This window comes from Lithobates pipiens, unplaced genomic scaffold (assembly GCF_037356315.1).
Source record: "Lithobates pipiens isolate NorthernLeopardFrog02 unplaced genomic scaffold, aLitPip1_a1.2 Scaffold_57, whole genome shotgun sequence".
NCBI lineage: Eukaryota > Metazoa > Chordata > Amphibia > Anura > Ranidae > Lithobates > Lithobates pipiens.
In genome coordinates this window covers 3,918,682-3,944,576 of record NW_027507879.1, presented here as the reverse complement: position 1 = coordinate 3,944,576, position 25,895 = coordinate 3,918,682, and the positions used below count along the sequence as shown (strand labels likewise).

Here is a 25,895-nt window from a genome sequence, read left to right as displayed (position 1 = left end):
CTAAATGCCACTAAATAAAGAGAAAAGAATTGTGCCTACTTTATCTATATTAACGCCCCGGATTGTGCCTACTTTACTCCTATTAGCACCTGACTTGCGCCTGCTTTGCACATGCCGACCCATCCCCCCACCTTTCCTATGTTTCTGGCAGCGTGTGTATCCAGGTTATTCATAAATATCCTTCTGGGTCTGACTAGCGGCTCCTCCATGTTGCAGTCTGTGGGTTACTATGGTCGCACTCCGGTTGTTAAGGACGGGTGGCAGGCATCAGCAGAGCCAGCTACAGCTTGTGCGCATGTCTGATAAAGCAGAGAGCGCACCTTCAGTTCAGCAGCGTGTGGGTGTAATTCTGAGTAATGCCTGTAGATGGCAGTGCTGAGCTGCTGAGCGGTGGCGTGTGACAATGCACACCGTCTCCCAAAGGCACAGGCTGCTGTTGGATTGCGCATGTCCATGAGTTCTAGTCCACCCTGTGCCAAGTCACTTGGGTGTCTGTTGCTAGTAGCTAAATTCAGCATTAGCACGGTGGCTCACAACTATACCCCGGTCCATGACTGATCGCTGTTGGCAAAGGTCACACTGACCGGTTCTGTGCTGGCAAAATAGCAGTGAATAGCCGATTTAGAGCATTGATATAATACAGTGATACACGGCCCATAATTTTTTTTCCCTCTTAAAAAAATAACAGAAATAAACATATATATATTTCACTGTATCAGGAGTATGTATAAAAACCATAATTATAATATAAAATAAATATAAAATATTTGTATTTATTATTTTATACCCCATTTATTTACATTTTTATTGTAGAGCAGCCTGAAGAATAATAATAAAAAAAAAACATAAATATAATATAATATAATATATATATATATATATATATATATATATATATATATATATATATATATATATATATATATATATATATAAAATATAAAATAAATAAAAAATATATTTAAGGTTTTTATTATTTTGTTACCAATGTTATCATTGGCAATAAAAAAACTATAAATATAATATATATGATATAAAATAAATAAATACAATTATATTTAAGGTTTTTTTATTTATTTATTATTTTATACCCCATTATTTACATTTTATTTCTATATTTACTAATTATTATATTTATTATTTTTATGCACTCTTATTTATATTTGTTTTATATGTGACAGATTGTTGAGTAGAGTAGATCAGACCCAAATCCTACACCTTCACACCTCAGATGAGCCCCAATTCTCACACCTTTACATCTCAGATCAGTCCCAGTTCCTGGTCTCTCAAACGTCAGATCACCTCAATTCCTGCACCTTTACAACTCTAATTCCTGCACCTTTAGACTGCAGATCAACCCCAATTCCTGCACCTTCCCACCTTGGATCAACCCTAAATCCTACATTATCATAAATGTTTTAGATTCGTACTTGCTGCAGCTGGCGATTTTCATATAACGATATATGTGGCTGCAGTAGCCACATGCTAGTACTGGAAGGAGCACCTGACCACCAGTGATACCAATACCTCTCTTTAACATCATAGGGTGGATGGGCAAAGGCCAGGCTCTATGGCAGTACTGTATTTGTAGGGAGCAGGGGCCCAATGGAGGATCCTTCCCTCCCCCAGTGGGTCAGTCCCAAAATTGCATGCATTTCACGTGATGATCTTTCAAGTACACATGAAAATGACATTGTATGACCATCTTGACATGTGTCTCTTAGCATGCCTATCCCTGTGCTAAGGGGTGGTTCTTGCTTAAGACATTTTTAACCAAGATGTCCGGGGGGGAAAAAAGTAGCTAAAATGGCTAAAAGTATAAGAAAGGATAGTTCAACAATGTCAAGACAGGAGCACTTTTTTTTTTCTTTACAAATTTCACACTCTATAAAAAAAAGGGATATGTAAATGTAATATTTTATGTCAGAAAGGGTAGGTGTTTGCGTAAATACCAAACTTAAAGTGTACCTCTAGCCACATTTTTTAAGCTTATTTATTGATATGATGATATTTTTGATTTGCACTTCTTGTACTGGAGTGAAAAGAGTATATATTGAGACAACGTTTTCAATTTGGGTGGCACAGTGGTGTAGTGGTTAGCACTCTCACCTAGCAGTAAAGAGGGTCACTGGTTCAAATCCCAACCAGGACACTACCTGCTTGGAGTTTGCATGGTCTGCCTGTGTGGGTTTCCTCCAGTTTCCTCCCACAATCCAAAGACATGCAGGAGGTCAATTGGCTTCTGTCCAAAAATTGGCCCTAGTATATGAATGGGGACCTTGGATTGTGGGCTCCTTGAGGGTAGGGACCAATGTGAGTGTACAATGTACAGGGATAGGGACAATTGTAGACACTTACTCAGGTTGAACTGGATGGTCTTTAATCACCCTTACTAACTATGTAATTACAATTGTCACCTAAGTAGGTGTCTCCATTGAAAGATGAACCCTTTGATCTGGTGACAGGTGTAAAATTTGGGTTTTCTCATTATTTTGTCTTGGTGATAATAGTCACCAGGGCAAATTCAGTTGATAAATCCCCCAGTGGGGAAACGGACAGCAATAAAAACTTGACAGGGGCTTTGGCTTTACAGCTCTCTGTGCCATTTCTTGGGGTACAAGGTATGCCAGGTCAGGTAGTTCTGGGGCATGGAGCCGTGGGGCACCCATAGCACTACTCTCTTGGGCCATCTTAAAGTTGGGCTCCAGGCCAAACAACTTTTATTGGGGTGGGTTTGCATAAAGTCATGTTGGAATCTCTGCCTTTTTAAAAAGAGACTTCCACTTAAGGCAGACTCAGGTAGGCAGGTGAAAATCAATATGGAATATCTAAACTGCAATCCAAAGAAGGCGTATAAAGGAGCAGAGAAAGGATAAGATGCAGAACCTGGAACCAGCACTCTCAACCAAGAGGATGACAGAAACTCTCCAAGGAGTCCAAAGCCAACTCTGGGCTGTAGCACTAATGAACTGGTGGCTAGTTAATCACCACGAATTCCTTCCATTCTACGTGATTGTTCAGAGCATTATTCACTTTATACTTCTGCAAAAGTTGTAAAACATTTAGCTTTAAAAATAGAACAAAAAATATGAGATAAAGTAAGAAATTATCTAAATCCTATTGCAGTTGAATCAACTATTTGAACCCTGAGAAAACCCCCCCAGACCCAGGCTATACACGATATTACCGTTATAACATTTTCACTTGGTTAAGCAGGACATAACCTGGTTTACATCAATTTAATTAAAAATAAAAATTACAAAAATATTATTTTTTCATGAAAACAAAATATTCAAGTTTGTTTGTAGTAATATGTTAAAGATTATTTTCTATGGTAATGTGGACGAATCACCTACATACACTGCAAGTGGTCTTTTTGACACAAAGCCATGTTACAATCTCTAGGAAGTCATCGGTCTCTAGGGGATTAATAGGCTGCATTCTCAGTGATGTCACTGGTCTCTAGTGAATGGATAGGCTGCATTCTCAGTGATGTCACCGATCTCTAGTGAATGGATAGGCTGCATTCTCAGTGATGTCACCGGTCTCTAGTGAATGGATAGGCTGCATTTTCAGTGATGTCACTGGTCTCCAGTGAATGGATAGGCTGCATTTTCAGTGATGTCACTGGTCTCTAGTGAATGGATAGGCTGCATTCTCAGTGATGTCACCGATCTCTAGTGAATGGATATGCTGCATTTTCAGTGATGTCACTGGTCTCTAGTGAATGGATAGGCTGCATTTTCAGTGATGTCACTGGTCTCTAGTGAATGGATAGGCTGCATTCTCAGTGATGTCACCGATCTCTAGTGAATGGATAGGCTGCATTTTCAGTGATGTCACTGGTCTCTAGTGAATGGATAGGCTGCATTTTCAGTGATGTCACTGGTCTCTAGTGAATGGATAGGCTGCATTCTCAGTGATGTCACCGATCTCTAGTTCGTGGATAGGCTGCATTCTCAGTGATGTCACTGGTCTCTAGTTCGTGGATAGGCTGCATTCTCGGTGATGTCACTGGTCTCTAGGGAATGGATAGACTGCATTCTCAGTGATGTCACTGGTCTCTAGTTAATCAATAGGCTGCATTCTCAGTGATGTCACTGTTCTCTAGTGAATGGATAGCCTGCATTCTCAGTGATGTCACTGGTCTCTAGTGAATGGATAGGCTGCATTCTCAGTGATGTCACTGGTCTCTAGTGAATGAATAGGCTGCATTCTCAGTGATGTCACCGGTCTCTAGTGAATGGATAGGCTGCATTCTCAGTGATGTCACTGGTCTCTAGTTAATCAATAGGCTGCATTCTCAGTGATGTCACTGTTCTCTAGTGAATGGATAGCCTGCATTCTCAGTGATGTCACTGGTCTCTAGTGAATGGATAGGCTGCATTCTCAGTGATGTCACTGGTCTCTAGTGAATGAATAGGCTGCATTCTCAGTGATGTCACCGGTCTCTAGTGAATGGATAGGCTGCATTCTCAGTGATGTCACCAGTCTTTAGTGAATGGATAGGCTGCATTCTCAGTGATGTCACCGGTCTCTAGTGAATGGATAGGCTGCATTCTCAGTGATGTCACCGGTTTCTAGTGAATGGATAGGCTGCATTCTCAGTGATGTCACCGCTCTCTAGTGAATGAATAGGCTGCATTCTTAGTGATGTCACTGGTCTCTAGTGCAGCATTTTTCAACCAGGGTGCCTTGCGGTTTCCTCAGGGTGCCTTGGCAAAATGCCTAAAAATTGCTCCAAAATTCTATACAAGCCAGCATCTGGATAAAACCTGCCTTTTAGTTACATAAAGTCACAGGTTTTCATTGTACACTACTACAACCTCCCAGCTGCCAACCTCCTAATGACCAATTACATCATCAGCTGATAAGGAGGATGTCAATTGCCTGCATACCATCCTTTTTTGACCCTCCCTTGCATCTCTCCATCAGCTTTGGGGTCTCATTAGTTGCGAGCTGGAGAAAAACTGAAGGAGAAGAGAAACACTGCAATACTAGTCAGTACCAGTTTGCAAACGTGTATTTGCTTTGAAAGAATACATCACCTCTAACGTTGGATGTCCTATGTGTATTGATATTGCTGCATGATGTAAAACTATTAGAACCAGGGTGGATAAAAAATGTATGATTTTTTATCATTTTTTAAAAATCGAAATAATCTGATTTTTTTTATTTATTTAAAACTGATTTTTTTGATTTAAATCGATTTTCTTTTTAATTTTTAATCACATTTATTTTAATAAAATGCTTTTACAGTAGAAATCTATCTAAAAAATAGTTTTCTATTTGGGTTACATCGTTAATTTAGTTTAGTCAGCATGAAATAGAGCTTAGTTATGTAGCATGAGGCTGTATATTACCAAATATTTACATTTTTGGTAAACTCATTCAATGAATCCAAGATTTGCAAGCTGAGATAACATGCACTGCATTGATGCAGTCACACAATTTATCAGTAACCATGAGATAAAACAGGTTCAGGGATATTTCTTTATCCCATTGCTTTGCAAATCTATGTTCACTACAAACTGTATGATTGAATCGGTTCTGATATCGCTGTTTTACTAACATGACAGCTAAATTGGAAACCTTCATTTTGTTTGCAAATATTAAAGATTCTAACTACCAGCAAGAATAAGTCCTTACATTTAAAGAGCACTTGTCATTTCAGATCCATCAGGGCAGTGCTTTTTTAGTGGGCATCCACTCACCTGCTGCCGCCACGTCCCTCACCTTGTTGTGTCACTGCCGTATCACCAGCCATCCCATTAAAGTGAATGGGACTGTTCTTGGACCCCTTCTCTTCTCTATTTACACCTCCTCCCTTGGTCACTTGATAACAGCCCACGGCTTCCAATACCACTTATACGTCGATGACACCCAAATCTATCTGTCTACTCCTCACCTCACTCCTTCAGTCTCCTCTCGCATTACTAACTGACATATCAGCATGGATGTCACACCATTTCCTTAAACTAAACCTCTCTAAGCCCTTGTACACACGGTCTGAGATTCCGACAGAATGTGTCCGATCGGAGCGTTTTGTCGGATATTCCGACTGTGTGTGGTCTGCATCGGACTGTTTCCGTCGGAACATCCATCAGACCAAATTTTCCAACTTGCCGGAAATATTTTCCGACAAAATGCTCCGATCGGACATACTCCGATCATGTGTAGAGAATTCCAATCGGACAAAGTGCCACGCATGCTCAGATCAAATTCCTACACCAAAGCTATTGGCTACTAGCCTGAACGTAGTCCCGTCGTAACGAAATTACGTCATCACGTTCTGAAAGATCGGATTTTCCGACAACTTTGTCCGACCGTGTGTATGCAACAGTTTCGGACAAAATCCGACGGATTTGGTTGTCGGAATCTCCGACCATGTGTACAAGGGCTAAAACTGAGCTATTAATAATCCCCCCTGCACATGCCCCCCTCCATGACTTTTCCATCTAAATCAACAATGCAACCATCAGGCCCTCCCCTCACGCCAGGGTACTCGGTGTAATTCTAGACTCTGACTTGTCATTTCAGCCCCAAGTCCAATCGTTGTCAAAAGTTTGTAGATTTCACCTCCGTAACATCTCTAAAATTTGCCCCTTTTTAACAAATGAAACCACCAAGCACCTCATTCACTCCCTCGTTATCTCTCGCCTTGACTATTGCAACTCCCTTCTTATTGGCCTGCCTCTCCATAGGATATCTCCTCTTCAGTCTATCATGAATGCTGCTGCCAGACTTATCCACCTTACCAACCGCTCAGCATCTGCCAACCCTCTCCTCCAATCCCTACACTGGTTCCCAATCACCCAGCGAATTAAATTCAAAATACTAACCACAACATACAAAGCCATTCACAACTCTGCCCCGAGCTCCATCACCAATCTTGTCTCCAAATATCGCCCAAATCGTCCTCTCCGCTCTTCTCAAGACCTCCTACTCTCAAGCTCTCTCGTCTCCTCCTCCCATGCTCGTCTCCAGGATTTCTCCAGAGCCTCTTCAATCCTCTGGAACTCGCTACCTCCACTGGTCCGGCTATCCCCTACTCTTGCTACCTTCAGGCGATCCCTGAAAACTCATCTCTTCAGGGAAGCCTATCACGTCTCCAACTAATCTCCTACCACTTCCATCAGCTCATTCCCGACAGCTATAACCTTTTGTACCACCTACCCCACCCTATTAGATTGTAAGCTCTTCTGAGCAGACCCTCTTAATCCTCTTGTATTTTATTGTATTGTAACTATATTGTCTCCTTTCTATATTGTAAAGCGCTGCGTAAATTGCTGGCACTATATAAATCCTAATAATAATAATAATGAGCCAACAGCAGGTCAGAGGGGGAGCTGCTGGGGGACAGAGATAAGTTGCTCTTTAAAAATTAGGATTTAAAAATCGAGTTGATTTAAATCAAACCTTTTTGCTAGGGATTTAAATCAACTCGATTTAAATCAAATCCACCCCGATTAGAACAGTTTTTTTACTTTTTAGAATGGGGTGCCTCAAGACTGTACATAATTATGGAGGGTGCCTTTGAGATTGTCCATAATTTCAAAGAGTGCCTTGACTGAAAAAAAGGTTGAGAAACACTGATCTAGTGAATGGATAGATTGCGTTCTCAGTGAGGTTAATGGTTTCTCTACAAATGTTATAGGGGAATGCAAATAATTGAACGCACCTGAAACTATCACCCGGAGACTGTTTCATTCATGAAATTAGAGAATTGTCTTTGGAAAAAAATTCCTTTCAGTCTAGTCTACAATTCTTTATAGTTTGGCGCAACTACACAGTGACAAACTTGTGCAAAAGACATATTGCAGAGCCATCTAGTGTTCACACAGCATGTTATAATGTCTCTGGTCTTTAGTGAGTTGGTAGGTTGCATTCTAAGGGATGTCACTAATTTCCGGTGAATGGGTAGACTGCTTTCTCATTGATGTCACTAGTCTCTAGCAAATAGATAGGCTGCATTTTGAGTGATGTCATTGGTCTTTGGTGAGTGGATAGACTACATACTCGGTGATGTCATTGGTCCTAGGTGAGTGGATGGGCTACATACTCAGTGATGTCATTGGTCTTTGGTGAGTGGATAGACTACATACTCGGTGATGTCATTGGTCCTAGGTGAGTGGATGGGCTACATACTCAGTGATGTCATTGGTCTTTGGTGAGTGGATAGACTACATACTCGGTGATGTCATTGGTCCTAGGTGAGTGGATGGGCTACATACTCAGTGATGTCATTGGTCTTTGGTGAGTGGATAGGCTACATACTCTGTGATGTCATTGGTCTTTGAGTGGATAGGCTACATACTCAGTGATCATTGGTCTTTAGGGAGTGGATAGACTACATACTCAGTGATGTCATTGGTCTTTGAGTGGATAGACTACATACTCAGTGATCATTGGTCTTTGGGGAGTGGATAGACTACATACTCGGTGATGTCATTGGTCTTTGAGTGGATAGGCTACATACTCAGTAATCATTGGTCTTTGGGGAGTGGATAGACTACATACTCAGTGAAGTCATTGGTCCTAGGTGAGTGGATGGGCTACATACGCGGTGATGTCATTGGTCTTTGGTGAGTGGATAGACTACATACTCGGTGAGATGACTGGTCTCTAGTGAATGAAAAGACTACTTTCCTAATGATGTCACTGGTCTCTGGTGAATAAATAGCTGACAAAAAATATTCTCCAATGTTTGTAGGTGATTGATACATTCAATTTAAACAATCATAAAACCTAAGAACCTAACAACTATTTACAATCTTGATAACAAAGATTAATGTATAGTTATATACAAAAAATAACACATTGCTGACATTTCTTCATGAAATTTTGAGACAAAAAAGCCAAACCTGACCCCACTCGTCTCTGCCCAGGTCTACCCAAAACACCTATAGATGTGGAGTTATCCCACCAAATTCCACCTCCTGACTGCAATAACCTCCTGGTGACTTTGGACAGTTATATTCTGTGTATAGTATGCTTACGTTGCTGTTTTAGAAAGTTCAGGGCTGGATTCCTGCTCAGGCCTCAAGAGCTGTTAGCTGTTAGATAGAGATACGGGACTGCCAGGGGTGGCGGCACTTGGTCCTCTACAAATCATGCTGCTGTGATCAACATATTTTCATGAACAATAACAGGTTCTGGACATGCCAGCGCCATCCAGCTGGGTCATTGTGGAGTTTCCCTGGTGGAATAGTGTACAGTGTACTTTGATGTTCACCCACTTAAGGTCTTTATGATTGGAGGTGAACTGCTAGCACAGTATGGTGACCTTTTACCCTACTCTTCTATGGGGACATTCTACTGACACAGAATGGCCAAACTCCACTCTACCATAAAACAATAAGGCCTAAGGGGAAAGGGGGTCAAATATTATACATTTAGCCCTGAAAATGGTATGTCAGTGGATACAAACATTCTAGGAACAATGTTATATTGGTTAATGCCAATTTTTGTTTTCTTTTAACCACTTCCATACTGCAGTAAGTCATATGACGTCCTGGACTTTGAGTGGGGATTTCTGAATGATGCCTGCAGCTACAGGCATTATTTAGATATATTTTTTTTTTGCCGGCGATCCCTTGCCGGTAAAACAATCATAGCGGCTGTTCAGCTGCTTGATTGTTTTTAAAGGCGGCGGGAGGGGACGTCACCCCCTCCCACTGACCTCTGGTGCTTCTACTGGCTCGTCCGTGTGATCAGCAAGCCAGAGAAGGAACCTACTGTCGGCGGAAGTTCACCATAGAGAATACCATGGACCAGATGGTCCCTGGCAGTCTCTACCACCTTTCGGAGGCTGGGCACGAGGCTTTGACTTCTCGTCCGGCCCCAGCAGTTGTAAATATTTCTGTGTATTTGGCTGGAAAGGCTGCAATTGTTTTGTTTGTTTATTTTATCTCAGTCTTTCCAGGCTAGAAGCCAGATCTGGGGACTTAGGCTGTATTCACACCTGAGCGTAGCGTTTTCAAGCAGAAAATCCTGCGAATTTACCGCAATTGTGCAGCGTTTTTTACCGCGATTCGCCGCGATTTTGTGCAGGGCGAATGGTCACCAATGTTAAAAGAAGAAAAACGCCCAAATCTGCTCAATTCGAGCGACAAAAAAGGGTCCGAAACTTGTTTGAGCTTCAGGCGTTCGGCTTCAGGTGACATGGAGTGGAGATGTGAACCATCTCCATTGAGAATAATAGATTTTTTCCCCTCTAGCGTTTTGTAGCTTCAGGCTTCAAGCTACAAAACGCTCAGGTGTGAACGGGGTCTTATAGACCCCAGATCTCGCTGTAAAGAGGATCTGCCATGCTCTATTCGTATTACAAGGGATGTTTTATAGGAATAAAAGTGATAAATAAAAAAGTAAAGGGAAAGTGTAGAAAAAATAAAAATAAATAAAATAAGCAAAATAAAAAATAAAATAAAATGTAAGCACCCCCCTTGTCCCCGCATACGTATGTCGCCCCCACATATGCAAACGCCGTTCAAACCACACGTGTGAAGTATCGCCATGAACATTAGAGCAAGAGCAACAGTTCTATCCCAGGAGCTCCTCTGTAACGGAAAAAAAAAATTAAATTGTTGCCTATGGAGATTTTTAGGTACTGAAGTTTGGCCCAATTCCACGAGTGTGCACACTTTTAAAGTGTGACATGTTAGGTATCTATTTACTCTGAGTAGCATCATCTTTCAGGGGGTGTCAGAGGTGGGGGAGGGGATGATGATGATGACAGGGGGTGTCAGAGGTGGGGTAGGGGATGATGATGACAGGGGATGTCAGAGGCGGGGGAGGGGATGATGGTGACAGGGGGTGTCAGAGGTGGAGGAGAGGAGGATGATGGTGACAGGGGGTGTCAGAGGTTGGGGGGGGGGGTGAAGATGATAGGGGGTGTCAGAGGTGGGGGAGGGGATGATGATGACAGGGGGTGTCAGAGGTGGGGGATGGGATGATGATGATGATGACAGGGGGTGTCAGAGGTGGGGAATTGGATGATGATGATGACAGGGGGTGTCAGAGGTGGGGGAGGGGATGACGATGACAGAGGGTGTCAGAGATGGGGGAGGGGATGACGATGACAGGGGGTGTCAGAGGTGGGGGGGATGATGATGATGAAAGGAGGTGTCAGATGTGGGGGAGGGGATGATGATGGTGACAGGGGGTTTCAGAGGTGGGGGGAATGATGATGACAGGGGGTGTCAGAGGTGGGGGAGGGGATGAAGATGACAGGGGGTGTCAGAGGTGGGGGAGGGGATGATGATGATGACAGGGGGTGTCAGAGGTGGGGGATGGGATGATGATGATGACAGGGGGTGTCAGAGGTGGGGGATGGGATGATGATGATGACAGGGGGTGTCAGAGGTGGGGTAGGGGATGACGATGACAGAGGGTGTCAGAGGTGGGGGAGGGGATGACGATGACAGGGGGTGTCAGAGGTGGGGGGGATGATGATGATGACAGGGGGTGTCAGAGGTGGGGGAGGGGATGACGATGACAGAGGGTGTCAGAGGTGGGGGAGGGGATGACGATAACAGGGGGTGTCAGAGGTGGGGGATGGGATGATGATGATGACAGGGGGTGTCAGAGGTGGGGGAGGGGATGACGATGACAGGGGGTGTCAGAGGTGGGGGATGGGATGATGATGATGACAGGGGGTGTCAGAGGTGGGGGAGGGGATGACGATGACAGAGGGTGTCAGAGGTGGGGGAGGGGATGATGATGACAGGGGGTGTCAGAGGTGGGGGGGATGATGATGACAGGGGGTGTCAGAGGTGGGGGAGGGGATGACGATGACAGAGGGTGTCAGAGGTGGGGGAGGGGATGACGATGACAGGGGGTGTCAGAGGTGGGGGGATGACGATGACAGGGGGTGTCAGAGGTGGGGGGGATGATGATGACAGGGGGTGTCAGAGGTGGGGAGGGGATGATGATGACAGGGGGTGTCAGAGGTGGGGGAGGGGATGATGATGATGACAGGGGGTGTCAGAGGTGGGGTAGGGGATGATGATGACAGGGGATGTCAGAGGCGGGGGAGGGGATGATGGTGACAGGGGTGTCAGAGGTGGAGTAGGGGATGACGATGACAGGGGGTGTCAGAGGTGGAGGAGAGGAGGATGATGGTGACAGGGGGTGTCAGAGGTTGGGGAGGGGATGAAGATGATAGGGGGTGTCAGAGGTGGGGGAGGGGATGATGATGATGATGACAGGGGGTGTCAGAGGTGGGGAATTGGATGATGATGATGACAGGGGGTGTCAGAGGTGGGGGAGGGGATGACGATGACAGGGGGTGTCAGAGGTGGGGGAGGGGATGACGATGACAGGGGATGTCAGAGGTGGGGGGGATGATGATGATGACAGGAGGTGTCAGAGGTGGGGGAGGGGATGATGATGGTGACAGGGGGTTTCAGAGGTGGGGGGGGGTGATGATGACAGGGGGTGTCAGAGGTGGGGGAGGGGATGATGATGACAGGGGGTGTCAGAGGTGGGGGATGGGATGATGATGATGACAGGGGGTGTCAGAGGTGGGGGGTGGGATGATTATGATGACAGGGGGTGTCAGAGGTGGGGGATGGGATGATGATGATGACAGGGGGTGTCAGAGGTGGGGGAGGGGATGATGATGACAGGGGGTGTCAGAGGTGGGGGAGGGGATGATGATGATGACAGGGGGTGTCAGAGGTGGGGGATGGGATGATGATGATGACAGGGGGTGTCAGAGGTGGGGGATGGGATGATTATGATGACAGGGGGTGTCAGAGGTGGGGGATGGGATGATGATGATGACAGGGGGTGTCAGAGGTGGGGGATGGGATGATGATGATGACAGGGGGTGTCAGAGGTGGGGGAGGGGATGACGATGACAGAGGGTGTCAGAGGTGGGGGAGGGGATGACGATGACAGGGGGTGTTTGAGGTGGGGGGGATGACGATGACAGGGGGTGTCAGAGGTGGGGGGGATGACGATGACAGGGGGTGTCAGAGGTGGGGGGGATGATGATGACAGGGGGTGTCAGAGGTGGGGAGGGGATGATGATGACAGGGGGTATCAGAGGTGGGGGAGGGGATGACGATGACAGAGGGTGTCAGAGGTGGGGGAGGGGATGACGATGACAGGGGGTGTCAGAGGTGGGGGGGATGACGATGACAGGGGGTGTCAGAGGTGGGGGGGATGATGATGACAGGGGGTGTCAGAGGTGGGGGGGGATGATGACGATGACAGGAAGTGTCAGAGGTGGGGGAGGGGATGATGATGGTGACAGGGGGTGTCAGAGGTGGGGGAGGGGATGATGATGACAGGGGTGTCAGAGGTGGAGGAGGGGATGATGGTGACAGGGGGTGGGGTGGTAGTCAGCTGGCAGTGGGGTACAGCAGAGGTGATGGTAAGGTGGTGGGATGCCAGGAACAGGGAGGTGAGGGTGAGGATGATGATGATGACCACACCCTCTGACTCTCCGACCTCGGGCCCTGGTCAGTGAAAGTCCGCCCCTGGGTGGGGAAAACGAGTTGGGGCCCCGGACGGAAGTCGGGGACATTCCCTGCAACTCCCACACGGGCGTTAGGCGTATTAGGCACAGCTTGTGCGCAGGTGTGGCAGAGGTGTAATTCTCAGCGGTGCCTGTAGGTGGCAGTGTTGAGCTGGTGACGTCACTGAGAATTCTGCTTCTAGATAAAGAGAATACCGTTATGTGTTGCCGGTGTTCTGCCGTATAGTGTCCGGCCATCAAATAGTGTCCGCCCCGTACTGCGCATGGGCAGTATGGAGCAGGCGAAGCTTCGGAATATCTCCGAAGCTGAACGGCGCCTGCGCCGTGAGTGGAGGTGGTAGCCCCACCATCCAAGCGGACATAGGGTTGTGAATATTAGAGGGCCTCTCGCGGGTGAGCTTCGCTCGCCACGCTTCGGGCTCGGCCTCGCTGCGCTCGGCTCTTTTTTATTCCTACTCTATGTCCACTTGGATGGTGGGGCTAGAACCTGGACTCACGGTGCAGGCGCCGTTCATCCTTGGCAATTTTCGGAATCTGTGTTGCTTTGTACTGCGCATGCGCAGTACGCAGGGGACACTATCGGATGGAGGACGTTATATGACAAGACACCGGGAGCGGTGGCGAGGCTCTATAATACCTCACTCCCACATGCTGAGGCTGTTCTGTAGTCCTTGTCCACGAGTTCTTGTCCGCTCTTCTCCAGGGGAGGGTGTGAGCGCTACAGCAGGCACATTGGAACCATTGGGGGAACCATCCAGAAGGTCCCTCTGGTGCGGGGAGGCGATCCCATATACTGATCTCATGAGTGGGTCAGGTCCTGTGATCTAGCCGATGGGAGCAAACTGGATGATGCGGCGATAGACAGCCTTTTTTCTTTATTTCCTCTTCTTAAAAAAAAAAAAAAAAACTATATATGTCAATTTCATTTTCTATTATATGTATTATATTTATGGTTATTATTTTTTATTTATTTTTTTGTGTTTATTATTATTATTTATTATTTTTCAGGCTGCTCTACAATAAAAATGTAAATAAAGGGGTAAAACATTTTTTTTATAGAAAATAAAAAATATTATGTTTAATGTTTTTATTTATTCTTTTATAATATATAAGATTTTTTATTTTCTATTTATGGTTTTTATACCCCTTTATTTACATTTTTATTGTAGAGCAGCCTGAATAATAATAAATAATAATAATAAAAATTAAAAAAATAATAATAAATAAAAACCATAAATATAATATATATAAAATATAAAAGAAAAAAATTATATTTAATAAATATTTAATTTAATTGTACTGACTCCTTTACTGGGTGAACTATCTAAGAGAAGAACCCCAATCACATTTAGAGATTTCCTTTAACCTTCTGTTGCATCTCTAGGACAGGAAGTGAAGGGAAATTTCCCCAGTGGTGCACAAATAATAATAATAACCTAGCAAGGGTTAAAACTCTTCCTACTCTATCCAGAAAAAAAGAAAAAAAAGATTTTGGATCTAGATACACTAAACCACTAGACCTCCGGGAAGATTTACCCCCCTTCATAACCAGGCCATTTTTTGCTATATGGCACTGTGTTATTTTAACTGCCGATTGCGCAGTCATGCAACACTGTCCCCAAACAAAATTTATATATTTTTTTTTTCACACAAATAGAGCTTTCTTTTGGTGGTACTAGATCACCACTGCATTATTTATTTTTTATTATATAAACGGAAAAAGGCTGAAAATATTGAAAAAAGCAAAAAATATATATATTTTACTTTCTGCTATAAAACATATCCAATAAAAAAAAATTTAAAAATGTAATTTCTTCTTATATTTTGGCCAAAACGCATCCTGCTACATATTTTTGGTAAAAAAAATTAAAAAAGTGTATATTGATTGGTTTGTATGAAAACTATAGTGTCTACAATCTATGGGATATATACTGGAATTTATATTTATTTATTTATACTAGTAATGGTGGCGATCAGCGACTTATAGTGGGACTCCCTTAGTGCACGGTCAATCTGACACTTAGATTACTTTCACACTGTAGTCGCTCCGCGTTAGCGGTAAAGCGTCGCTAATTTTAGCCCACTACCGACCAAAGAAAGGGTTAAAAGCGCCCATATCGCGGAGCTTTGGCAGCGCTGCCCATTCATTTCAATGGGCAGGGAGTTTTGGAAGCAGTGTATACAGAGCTCCCAAACTGCCGCAAAGATGCTGCTTGCAGGACTTTTCAGAATGTCCCGCAAGCGCACCGCCCCAGTGTGAAAAGTCATACTGGAATGAATAGGGAGGAGGTTTTCAGGCATTAGAGGTTATTTCTAGCGCTAAAACACATAAAAAACGCCTCGGTGTGAAAGCAGCCAAAGTGATGCTGACACCACCAGTGACACTAATACAGTGATCAGTGCTAATAATATACACTGTCACTGTACTAATGACACTGGCTGGGAAAGGGGTTAACATCAGGGGCGATCAAAAGGTTAACTGTGTGCCTGACAATGGTTGCTGTATGTACAATGTGCTGATTTTTACTAAGTAATGTTCTGGTTTTTATTCCCTACTTTGCAGGGAGAAAAAAAAGCGGCACGTTGCTGCCGTCTGTAGAGAGCTCTGTGTTGTTGCTCTCTTCTGTCATTCGCTCAGCCGATCAGTGGGTCCCGGCCATAAATCATTGGCTGGGACCCACTGCTTGGCTTCTGCTGCAGTGAATGACAGCTCGGGTTTCTGGGTGCGCACGCATGCGCGAGAGAGCAGACCCGGAAGAAAGCCCCGATGTACAGGTACTTTACCATGCCTGAAAGAGCCAATCCCCCACAGTATAGGTACTGCAGCAGGTTGGCAAGAGGTTAAAGGCCTCATTCACACAGGCGTACCTATGCTAAGGGCCCTCCCTATGCCTGCATGGGGTACCCAAGTGTTTCATGCCTCTGGGTACAAGCAGTATGGTTTATGTCTACTGGGATGCAGTGCCATGCCCCTGCATGACTGCCAAGCTGGCACCAACGGCTATATCCATGCAGCTACTGCGTCCCAATAGACAGGGCAAAGACGGTCCTTAACACAGAGGTGTGGATAGCTGAGGCCTAAGAATAGGGTCGCCACCTGTCCGAGATTCTCCCGGACAGTCCGGGTTTGAATCCTGTATTTGGGTTTCAGGCCATTTGAAACCTGGACACATTATTCAGACAGGAATGTGGCTTAGAACAAGGCTTTACTGGAGGGTGAGGGGGCACGATGTGCGCCACATTACTATTCTTTTTGGAGTGCCCAAAGGTATTCCAGGTCTGTTACAATCCTATAGTGCCGGGTTTTCCCATAGACGGCCCTCCAGCTGTTGCGGAGCTACACGTCCCATGAGGCATTGTAAAACTCTGACACTCACAGACATGACTGGGCATGATGGAAATTGTAGTTCCTGAAAAACTGGAGGGCCGTAGTGTGGAGACCCCTGCTATAGTGTATACTAAGACCCCTTTCACACTGAGGCAGTGTTCAGGCATTTTGGTGCTAGAAATAGCGCCTGTAAAGCGCCTCCCCTGCCACCCCAGTGTGAAAACCCGAGTGCCCTCACCCCGGGGCGGTGCGCTTGCGGGACGTTAGAAAAATTCCTGCAAGCAACATCTTTGAGGCGGTTTAGGGGCGCTGTATACGAAGGCTCCCAGACCGCCCCTGCCCATTGGAATGAATGGGCAGCGCTTCCGAAGCGGCTGCAACACGGGGCGCTTTTAAACCCTCTTTAGCCCCTTCTGGGGGATTAAAAGTGCCCTCTTACCACCCGAATAGCGTTACAGCGCCACTAAAACGAGCGGCACTTTACCTCTAATGCTCGGGCGTCTGCAGCGTGAAAGCACCCTAAAACAAAAAACGCACTGTGCGCTGCTAGAGTGTTCGGGATTGGCTTGAAAAAAAAATGACAACCTCACCTAAGAGCTCATTCACACTGGAGGCATTTTTCTGCACTTTATCAGCACCGCTCACCACACAGGACCATAGAAAACCATCGTTATCTCTGTGCCCTGTTCACACCACAAAGCTGCCTTGTGCTGCTGAATTTGTATAGAAAGCAGGTAGAAGTAGCGCCCCCAGGAGGTGTATGGGCATTATTAATCGCTCGCCCTTATTTATTATTTTATACCCCCTTATTTATAATTATTTTTACATTAAGTATTTTATTATTGTTTATTATTTGTATACCCCCTTATTTATTTTTATATTTATTTATTAGATGTATTCACAAATATATATTTTTTGCATTTTTTTATACTCCCTTATTTATATTCTTTTTTTTTTTTTAAACGCAGACTTGGTGCATTTTTCTCGCAATGCACCAGAGCTCACATGAAGTGGCATTGCAGCTCGGCCTCCGCATACAAATGAGTGACGGGCCGCTCCACACCACAGAATCGCACAACAACGTACTGAGCGTTCCTCTGCCATTCACGTGCGCTGTGCGATTTTAGCCTATTCATTGTGAATGGACCGAGTCGCACCGAACTGCACCAAAAGCAGGTCATGCACTCCTTTAAGGGAAACGCACAGCAAGGGGATGGCATAGTACTTCTGTAGCACGTGGTCTGGTGCAGGCGAGCGCCCTGTGTGTGCGACCTGCATTTCATGACGTAACATTAACACCCCGCTGCAAATCGCAACTGCGGTGCGATTTGAAGGTGGTGCAGGAAACGTGCGGCTTCCAAGCCGGCATTCTGGTGTGAACTAAATGCCACTAAATAAAGAGAAAAGAATTGTGCCTACTTTATCTATATTAACGCCCTGGATTGCGCCTACTTTACTCCTATTAGCACCTGACTTGCGCCTGCTTTGCACATGCCGACCCATCCCCCCACCTTTCCTATGTTTCTGGCAGCGTATGTATCCAGGTTATTCATAAAGATCCTTCTGGGTCTGACTAGCGGCTCCTCCATGTTGCAGTCTGTGGGTTACTATGGTCGCACTCCGGTTGTTAAAGAGGAGCTGCACAAAAAAAAAAAATATTAAAAGCCAGCAGCTACTAATATTGCAGCTGCTGACTTTTAATAATATCACACTTACCTGTCCCAGATTCCAGCGATGTCGGCGGCAGATGACGAGCGATCGCTCGTCTCGCTGCAGCCACCGCCGCCATCCTCTGTCAGGGAATCGGGAAGTGAAGCAAGAGGGCTTCACTGCCCGGTTCCCTACTGCGCATGCGCGAGTCGCGCTGCGCTGGTTCCCCGCTGTGTCTCTGGGAACTGTGTGTTTCCCAGAACACAACGGGGGGGGGGGCGGAGCCATGCGGCGGTGGGCGGAGCCATGCGGCGGTCTGGCCAGAAGTGGGTGCAGTTACCTGGATTATCCAGGTAACTGCACCCCCCTCCCCCCGAAAGGTGCCGATTGTGGCACCGGAGGGGGGAGGGATAATACTAGCGGAACTTCCCCTTTAGGGTGAAGAACCGCTTTAAGGACGGGTGGCAGGCATCAGCAGAGCCAGCTACAGCTTGTGCGCATGTCTGATAAAGCAGAGAGCGCACCTTCAGTTCAGCAGCGTGCGGGTGTAATTCTGAGTAATGCCTGTAGATGGCAGTGCTGAGCTGCTGAGCGGTGGCGTGTGACAATGCACACCGTCTCCCAAAGACACAGGCTGCTGTTGGCTTGCATATGTCCATGAGTTCTAGTCCACCCTGTGCCAAGTCACTTGGGTGTCTGTTGCTAGTAGCTAAATTCAGCATTAGCACGGTGGCTCACGACTATACCCCGGTCCACGACTGATCGCTGTTGGCAAAGGTCACACTGACCGGTTCTGTGCTGGCAAAATAGCAGTGAATAGCCGATTTAGAGCATTGAGATAATACAGTGATACACGGCCCATAATTTTTTTTCCCTCTTAAAAAAATAACAGAAATAAATATATATATATTTCACTGTATCAGGAGTATGTATAAAAACCATAATTATAATATAAAATAAATATAAAATATTTGTATTTATTATTTTATACCCCAATTTACATTTTTATTGTAGAGCAGCCTGAAGAATAATAATAATAAAAAAACATAAATATAATATTAATATATATATATATATATATATATATATATATATATATATATATATATATATATATATATATATATATATATAAAATATAAAATAAATAAAAAATATATTTAAGGTTTTTATTATTTTGTTACCAATGTTATCATTGGCAATAAAAAAACTATAAATATAATATATAGAATATAAAATAGATAAATAAAATTATATTCAAGGTTTTTTTATTTATTTATTATTTTATACCCCATTATTTACATTTTATTTCTATATTTACTAATTATTATATTTATTATTTTTATGCACTCTTATTTATATTTGTTTTATATGTGACAGATTGTTGAGTAGAGTAGATCAGACCCAAATCCTACACCTTCACACCTCAGATGAGCCCCAATTCTCACACCTTTACATCTCAGATCAGTCCCAATTCCTGGTCTCTCAAACGTCAGATCACCTCAATTCCTGCACCTTTACAACTCTAATTCCTGCACCTTTAGACTGCAGATCAACCCCAATTCCTGCACCTTCCCACCTTGGATCAACCCTAAATCCTACATTATCATAAATGTTTTAGATTCGTACTTGCTGCAGTTGGCGATTTTCATATAACGATATATGTGGCTGCAGTAGCCACATGCTAGTACTGGAAGGAGCACCTGACCACCAGTGATACCAATACCTCTCTTTAACATCATAGGGTGGATGGGCAAAGGCCAGGCTCTATGGCAGTACTGTATTTGTAGGGAGCAGGGGCCCAATGGAGGATCCTTCCCTCCCCCAGTGGGTCAGTCCCAAAATTGCATGCATTTCACGTGATGATCTTTCAAGTACACATGAAAATGACATTGTATGACCATCTTGACATGTGTCTCTTAGCATGCCTATCCCTGTGCTAAGGGGTGGTTCTTGCTTAAGACATTTTTGACCAAGATGTCCGGGGGGGAAAAAGTAGCTAAAATGGCTAAAAGTATAAGAAAGGATAGTTCAACAATGTCAAGACAGGAGCACTTTTTTTTTTTCTTTACAAATTTCACACTCTATAAAAAAAAAAGGGATATGTAAATGTAATATTTTATGTCAGAAAGGGTAGGTGTTTGCGTAAATACCAAACTTAAAGTGTACCTCTAGCCACATTTTTTAAGCTTATTTATTGATGTGATGATATTTTTGATTTGCACTTCTTGTACTGGAGTGAAAAGAGTATATATTGAGACAACGTTTTCAATTTGGGTGGCACAGTGGTGTAGTGGTTAGCACTCTCACCTAGCAGTAAAGAGGGTCACTGGTTCAAATCCCAACCAGGACACTACCTGCTTGGAGTTTGCATGGTCTGCCTGTGTGGGTTTCCTCCAGGTACTCCAGTTTCCTCCCACAATCCAAAGACATGCAGGAGGTCAATTGGCTTCTGTCCAAAAATTGGCCCTAGTATATGAATGGGGACCTTGGATTGTGGGCTCCTTGAGGGTAGGGACCAATGTGAGTGTACAATGTACAGGGATAGGGACAATTGTAGACATTCACTCAGGTTGAACTGGATGGTCTTTAATCACCCTTACTAACTATGTAATTACAATTGTCACCTAAGTAGGTGTCTCCATTGAAAGATGAACCCTTTGATCTGGTGACAGGTGTAAAATTTGGGTTTTCTCATTATTTTGTCTTGGTGATAATAGTCACCAGGGCAAATTCAGTTGATAAATCCCCCAAAGGGGAAACGGACAGCAATAAAAACTTGACAGGGGCTTTGGCTTTACAGCTCTCTGTGCCATTTCTTGGGGTACAAGGTATGCCAGGTCAGGTAGTTCTGGGGCATGGAGCCGTGGGGCACCCATAGCACTACTCTCTTGGGCCATCTTAAAGTTGGGCTCCAGGCCAAACAACTTTTATTGGGGTGGGTTTGCATAAAGTCATGTTGGAATCTCTGCATTTTTAAAAATAGACTTCCACTTAAGGCAGACTCAGGTAGGCAGGTGAAAATCAATATGGAATATCTAAACTGCAATCAAAAGAAGGCGTATAAAGGAGCAGAGAAAGGATAAGATGCAGAACCTGGAACCAGCACTCTCAACCAAGAGGATGACAGAAGCTCTCCAAGGAGTCCAAAGCCAACTCTGGGCTGTAGCACTAATGAACTGGTGGCTAGTTAATCACCACGAATTCCTTCCATTCTACGTGATTGTTCAGAGCATTATTCACTTTATACTTCTGCAAAAGTTGTAAAACATTTAGCTTTAAAAATAGAACAAAAAATATGAGATAAAGTAAGAAATTATCTAAATCCTATTGCAGTTAAATCAACTATTTGAACCCTGAGAAAACCCCCCCAGACCCAGGCTATACACGATATTACCGTTATAACATTTTCACTTGGTTAAGCAGGACATAACCTGGTTTATATCAATTTAATTAAAAATAAAAATTACAAAAATATTATTTTTTCATGAAAACAAAATATTCAAGTTTGTTTGTAGTAATATGTTAAAGATTATTTTCTATGGTAATGTGGACGAATCACCTACATACACTGCAAGTGGTCTTTTTGACACAAAGCCATGTTACAATCTCTAGGAAGTCATCGGTCTCTAGGGAATTAATAGGCTGCATTCTCAGTGATGTCACTGGTCTCTAGTGAATGGATAGGCTGCATTCTCAGTGATGTCACCGATCTCTAGTGAATGGATAGGCTGCATTCTCAGTGATGTCACCGGTCTCTAGTGAATGGATAGGCTGCATTTTCAGTGATGTCACTGGTCTCCAGTGAATGGATAGGCTGCATTTTCAGTGATGTCACTGGTCTCTAGTGAATGGATAGGCTGCATTCTCAGTGATGTCACCGATCTCTAGTGAATGGATATGCTGCATTTTCAGTGATGTCACTGGTCTCTAGTGAATGGATAGGCTGCATTTTCAGTGATGTCACTGGTCTCTAGTGAATGGATAGGCTGCATTCTCAGTGATGTCACCGATCTCTAGTGAATGGATAGGCTGCATTTTCAGTGATGTCACTGGTCTCTAGTGAATGGATAGGCTGCATTTTCAGTGATGTCACTGGTCTCTAGTGAATGGATAGGCTGCATTCTCAGTGATGTCACCGATCTCTAGTTCGTGGATAGGCTGCATTCTCAGTGATGTCACTGGTCTCTAGTTCGTGGATAGGCTGCATTCTCGGTGATGTCACTGGTCTCTAGGGAATGGATAGACTGCATTCTCAGTGATGTCACTGGTCTCTAGTTAATCAATAGGCTGCATTCTCAGTGATGTCACTGTTCTCTAGTGAATGGATAGCCTGCATTCTCAGTGATGTCACTGGTCTCTAGTGAATGGATAGGCTGCATTCTCAGTGATGTCACTGGTCTCTAGTGAATGAATAGGCTGCATTCTCAGTGATGTCACCGGTCTCTAGTGAATGGATAGGCTGCATTCTCAGTGATGTCACTGGTCTCTAGTTAATCAATAGGCTGCATTCTCAGTGATGTCACTGTTCTCTAGTGAATGGATAGCCTGCATTCTCAGTGATGTCACTGGTCTCTAGTGAATGGATAGGCTGCATTCTCAGTGATGTCACTGGTCTCTAGTGAATGAATAGGCTGCATTCTCAGTGATGTCACCGGTCTCTAGTGAATGGATAGGCTGCATTCTCAGTGATGTCACCAGTCTTTAGTGAATGGATAGGCTGCATTCTCAGTGATGTCACCGGTCTCTAGTGAATGGATAGGCTGCATTCTCAGTGATGTCACCGGTTTCTAGTGAATGGATAGGCTGCATTCTCAGTGATGTCACCGCTCTCTAGTGAATGAATAGGCTGCATTCTTAGTGATGTCACTGGTCTCTAGTGCAGCATTTTTCAACCAGGGTGCCTTGCGGTTTCCTCAGGGTGCCTTGGCAAAATGCCTAAAAATTGCTCCAAAATTCTATACAAGCCAGCATCTGGATAAAACCTGCCTTTTAGTTACATAAAGTCACAGGTTTTCATTGTACACTACTACAACCTCCCAGCTGCCAACCTCCTAATGACCAATTACATCATCAGCTGATAAGGAGGATGTCAATTGCCTGCATACCATCCTTTTTTGACCCTCCCTTGCATCTCTCCATCAGCTTTGGGGTCTCATTAGTTGCGAGCTGGAGAAAAACTGAAGGAGAAGAGAAACACTGCAATACTAGTCAGTACCAGTTTGCAAACGTGTATTTGCTTTGAAAGAATACATCACCTCTAACGTTGGATGTCCTATGTGTATTGATATTGCTGCATGATGTAAAACTATTAGAACCAGGGTGGATAAAAAATGTATGATTTTTTATCATTTTTTAAAAATCGAAATAATCTGATTTTTTTTATTTATTTAAAACTGATTTTTTTGATTTAAATCGATTTTCTTTTTAATTTTTAATCACATTTATTTTAATAAAATGCTTTTACAGTAGAAATCTATCTAAAAAATAGTTTTCTATTTGGGTTACATCGTTAATTTAGTTTAGTCAGCATGAAATAGAGCTTAGTTATGTAGCATGAGGCTGTATATTACCAAATATTTACATTTTTGGTAAACTCATTCAATGAATCCAAGATTTGCAAGCTGAGATAACATGCACTGCATTGATGCAGTCACACAATTTATCAGTAACCATGAGATAAAACAGGTTCAGGGATATTTCTTTATCCCATTGCTTTGCAAATCTATGTTCACTACAAACTGTATGATTGAATCGGTTCTGATATCGCTGTTTTACTAACATGACAGCTAAATTGGAAACCTTCATTTTGTTTGCAAATATTAAAGATTCTAACTACCAGCAAGAATAAGTCCTTACATTTAAAGAGCACTTGTCATTTCAGATCCATCAGGGCAGTGCTTTTTTAGTGGGCATCCACTCACCTGCTGCCGCCACGTCCCTCACCTTGTTGTGTCACTGCCGTATCACCAGCCATCCCATTAAAGTGAATGGGACTGTTCTTGGACCCCTTCTCTTCTCTATTTACACCTCCTCCCTTGGTCACTTGATAACAGCCCACGGCTTCCAATACCACTTATACGTCGATGACACCCAAATCTATCTGTCTACTCCTCACCTCACTCCTTCAGTCTCCTCTCGCATTACTAACTGACATATCAGCATGGATGTCACACCATTTCCTTAAACTAAACCTCTCTAAGCCCTTGTACACACGGTCTGAGATTCCGACAGAATGTGTCCGATCGGAGCGTTTTGTCGGATATTCCGACTGTGTGTGGTCTGCATCGGACTGTTTCCGTCGGAACATCCATCAGACCAAATTTTCCAACTTGCCGGAAATATTTTCCGACAAAATGCTCCGATCGGACATACTCCGATCATGTGTAGAGAATTCCAATCGGACAAAGTGCCACGCATGCTCAGATCAAATTCCTACACCAAAGCTATTGGCTACTAGCCTGAACGTAGTCCCGTCGTAACGAAATTACGTCATCACGTTCTGAAAGATCGGATTTTCCGACAACTTTGTCCGACCGTGTGTATGCAACAGTTTCGGACAAAATCCGACGGATTTGGTTGTCGGAATCTCCGACCATGTGTACAAGGGCTAAAACTGAGCTATTAATAATCCCCCCTGCACATGCCCCCCTCCATGACTTTTCCATCTAAATCAACAATGCAACCATCAGGCCCTCCCCTCACGCCAGGGTACTCGGTGTAATTCTAGACTCTGACTTGTCATTTCAGCCCCAAGTCCAATCGTTGTCAAAAGTTTGTAGATTTCACCTCCGTAACATCTCTAAAATTTGCCCCTTTTTAACAAATGAAACCACCAAGCACCTCATTCACTCCCTCGTTATCTCTCGCCTTGACTATTGCAACTCCCTTCTTATTGGCCTGCCTCTCCATAGGATATCTCCTCTTCAGTCTATCATGAATGCTGCTGCCAGACTTATCCACCTTACCAACCGCTCAGCATCTGCCAACCCTCTCCTCCAATCCCTACACTGGTTCCCAATCACCCAGCGAATTAAATTCAAAATACTAACCACAACATACAAAGCCATTCACAACTCTGCCCCGAGCTCCATCACCAATCTTGTCTCCAAATATCGCCCAAATCGTCCTCTCCGCTCTTCTCAAGACCTCCTACTCTCAAGCTCTCTCGTCTCCTCCTCCCATGCTCGTCTCCAGGATTTCTCCAGAGCCTCTTCAATCCTCTGGAACTCGCTACCTCCACTGGTCCGGCTATCCCCCTACTCTTGCTACCTTGAGGCGATCCCTGAAAACTCATCTCTTCAGGGAAGCCTATCACGTCTCCAACTAATCTCCTACCACTTCCATCAGCTCATTCCCGACAGCTATAACCTTTTGTACCACCTACCCCACCCTATTAGATTGTAAGCTCTTCTGAGCAGACCCTCTTAA

The 25,895-nt window shown here is 44.2% G+C and overlaps 1 long non-coding RNA gene across 1 annotated transcript; it reads right to left on the bottom strand.

Annotated features, from left to right (window-relative positions):
* Positions 1 to 1,052: 1,052 nt before the first annotated feature.
* On the bottom strand, positions 1,053 to 21,794 carry LOC143958146 (uncharacterized). The gene is made up of 2 exons (XR_013270092.1): positions 19,980 to 21,794; positions 1,053 to 1,339 (listed from the first exon to the last, which is right to left on the bottom strand). It is a non-coding gene; the product is annotated as an uncharacterized LOC143958146 (long non-coding RNA).
* Positions 21,795 to 25,895: the final 4,101 nt, after the last annotated feature.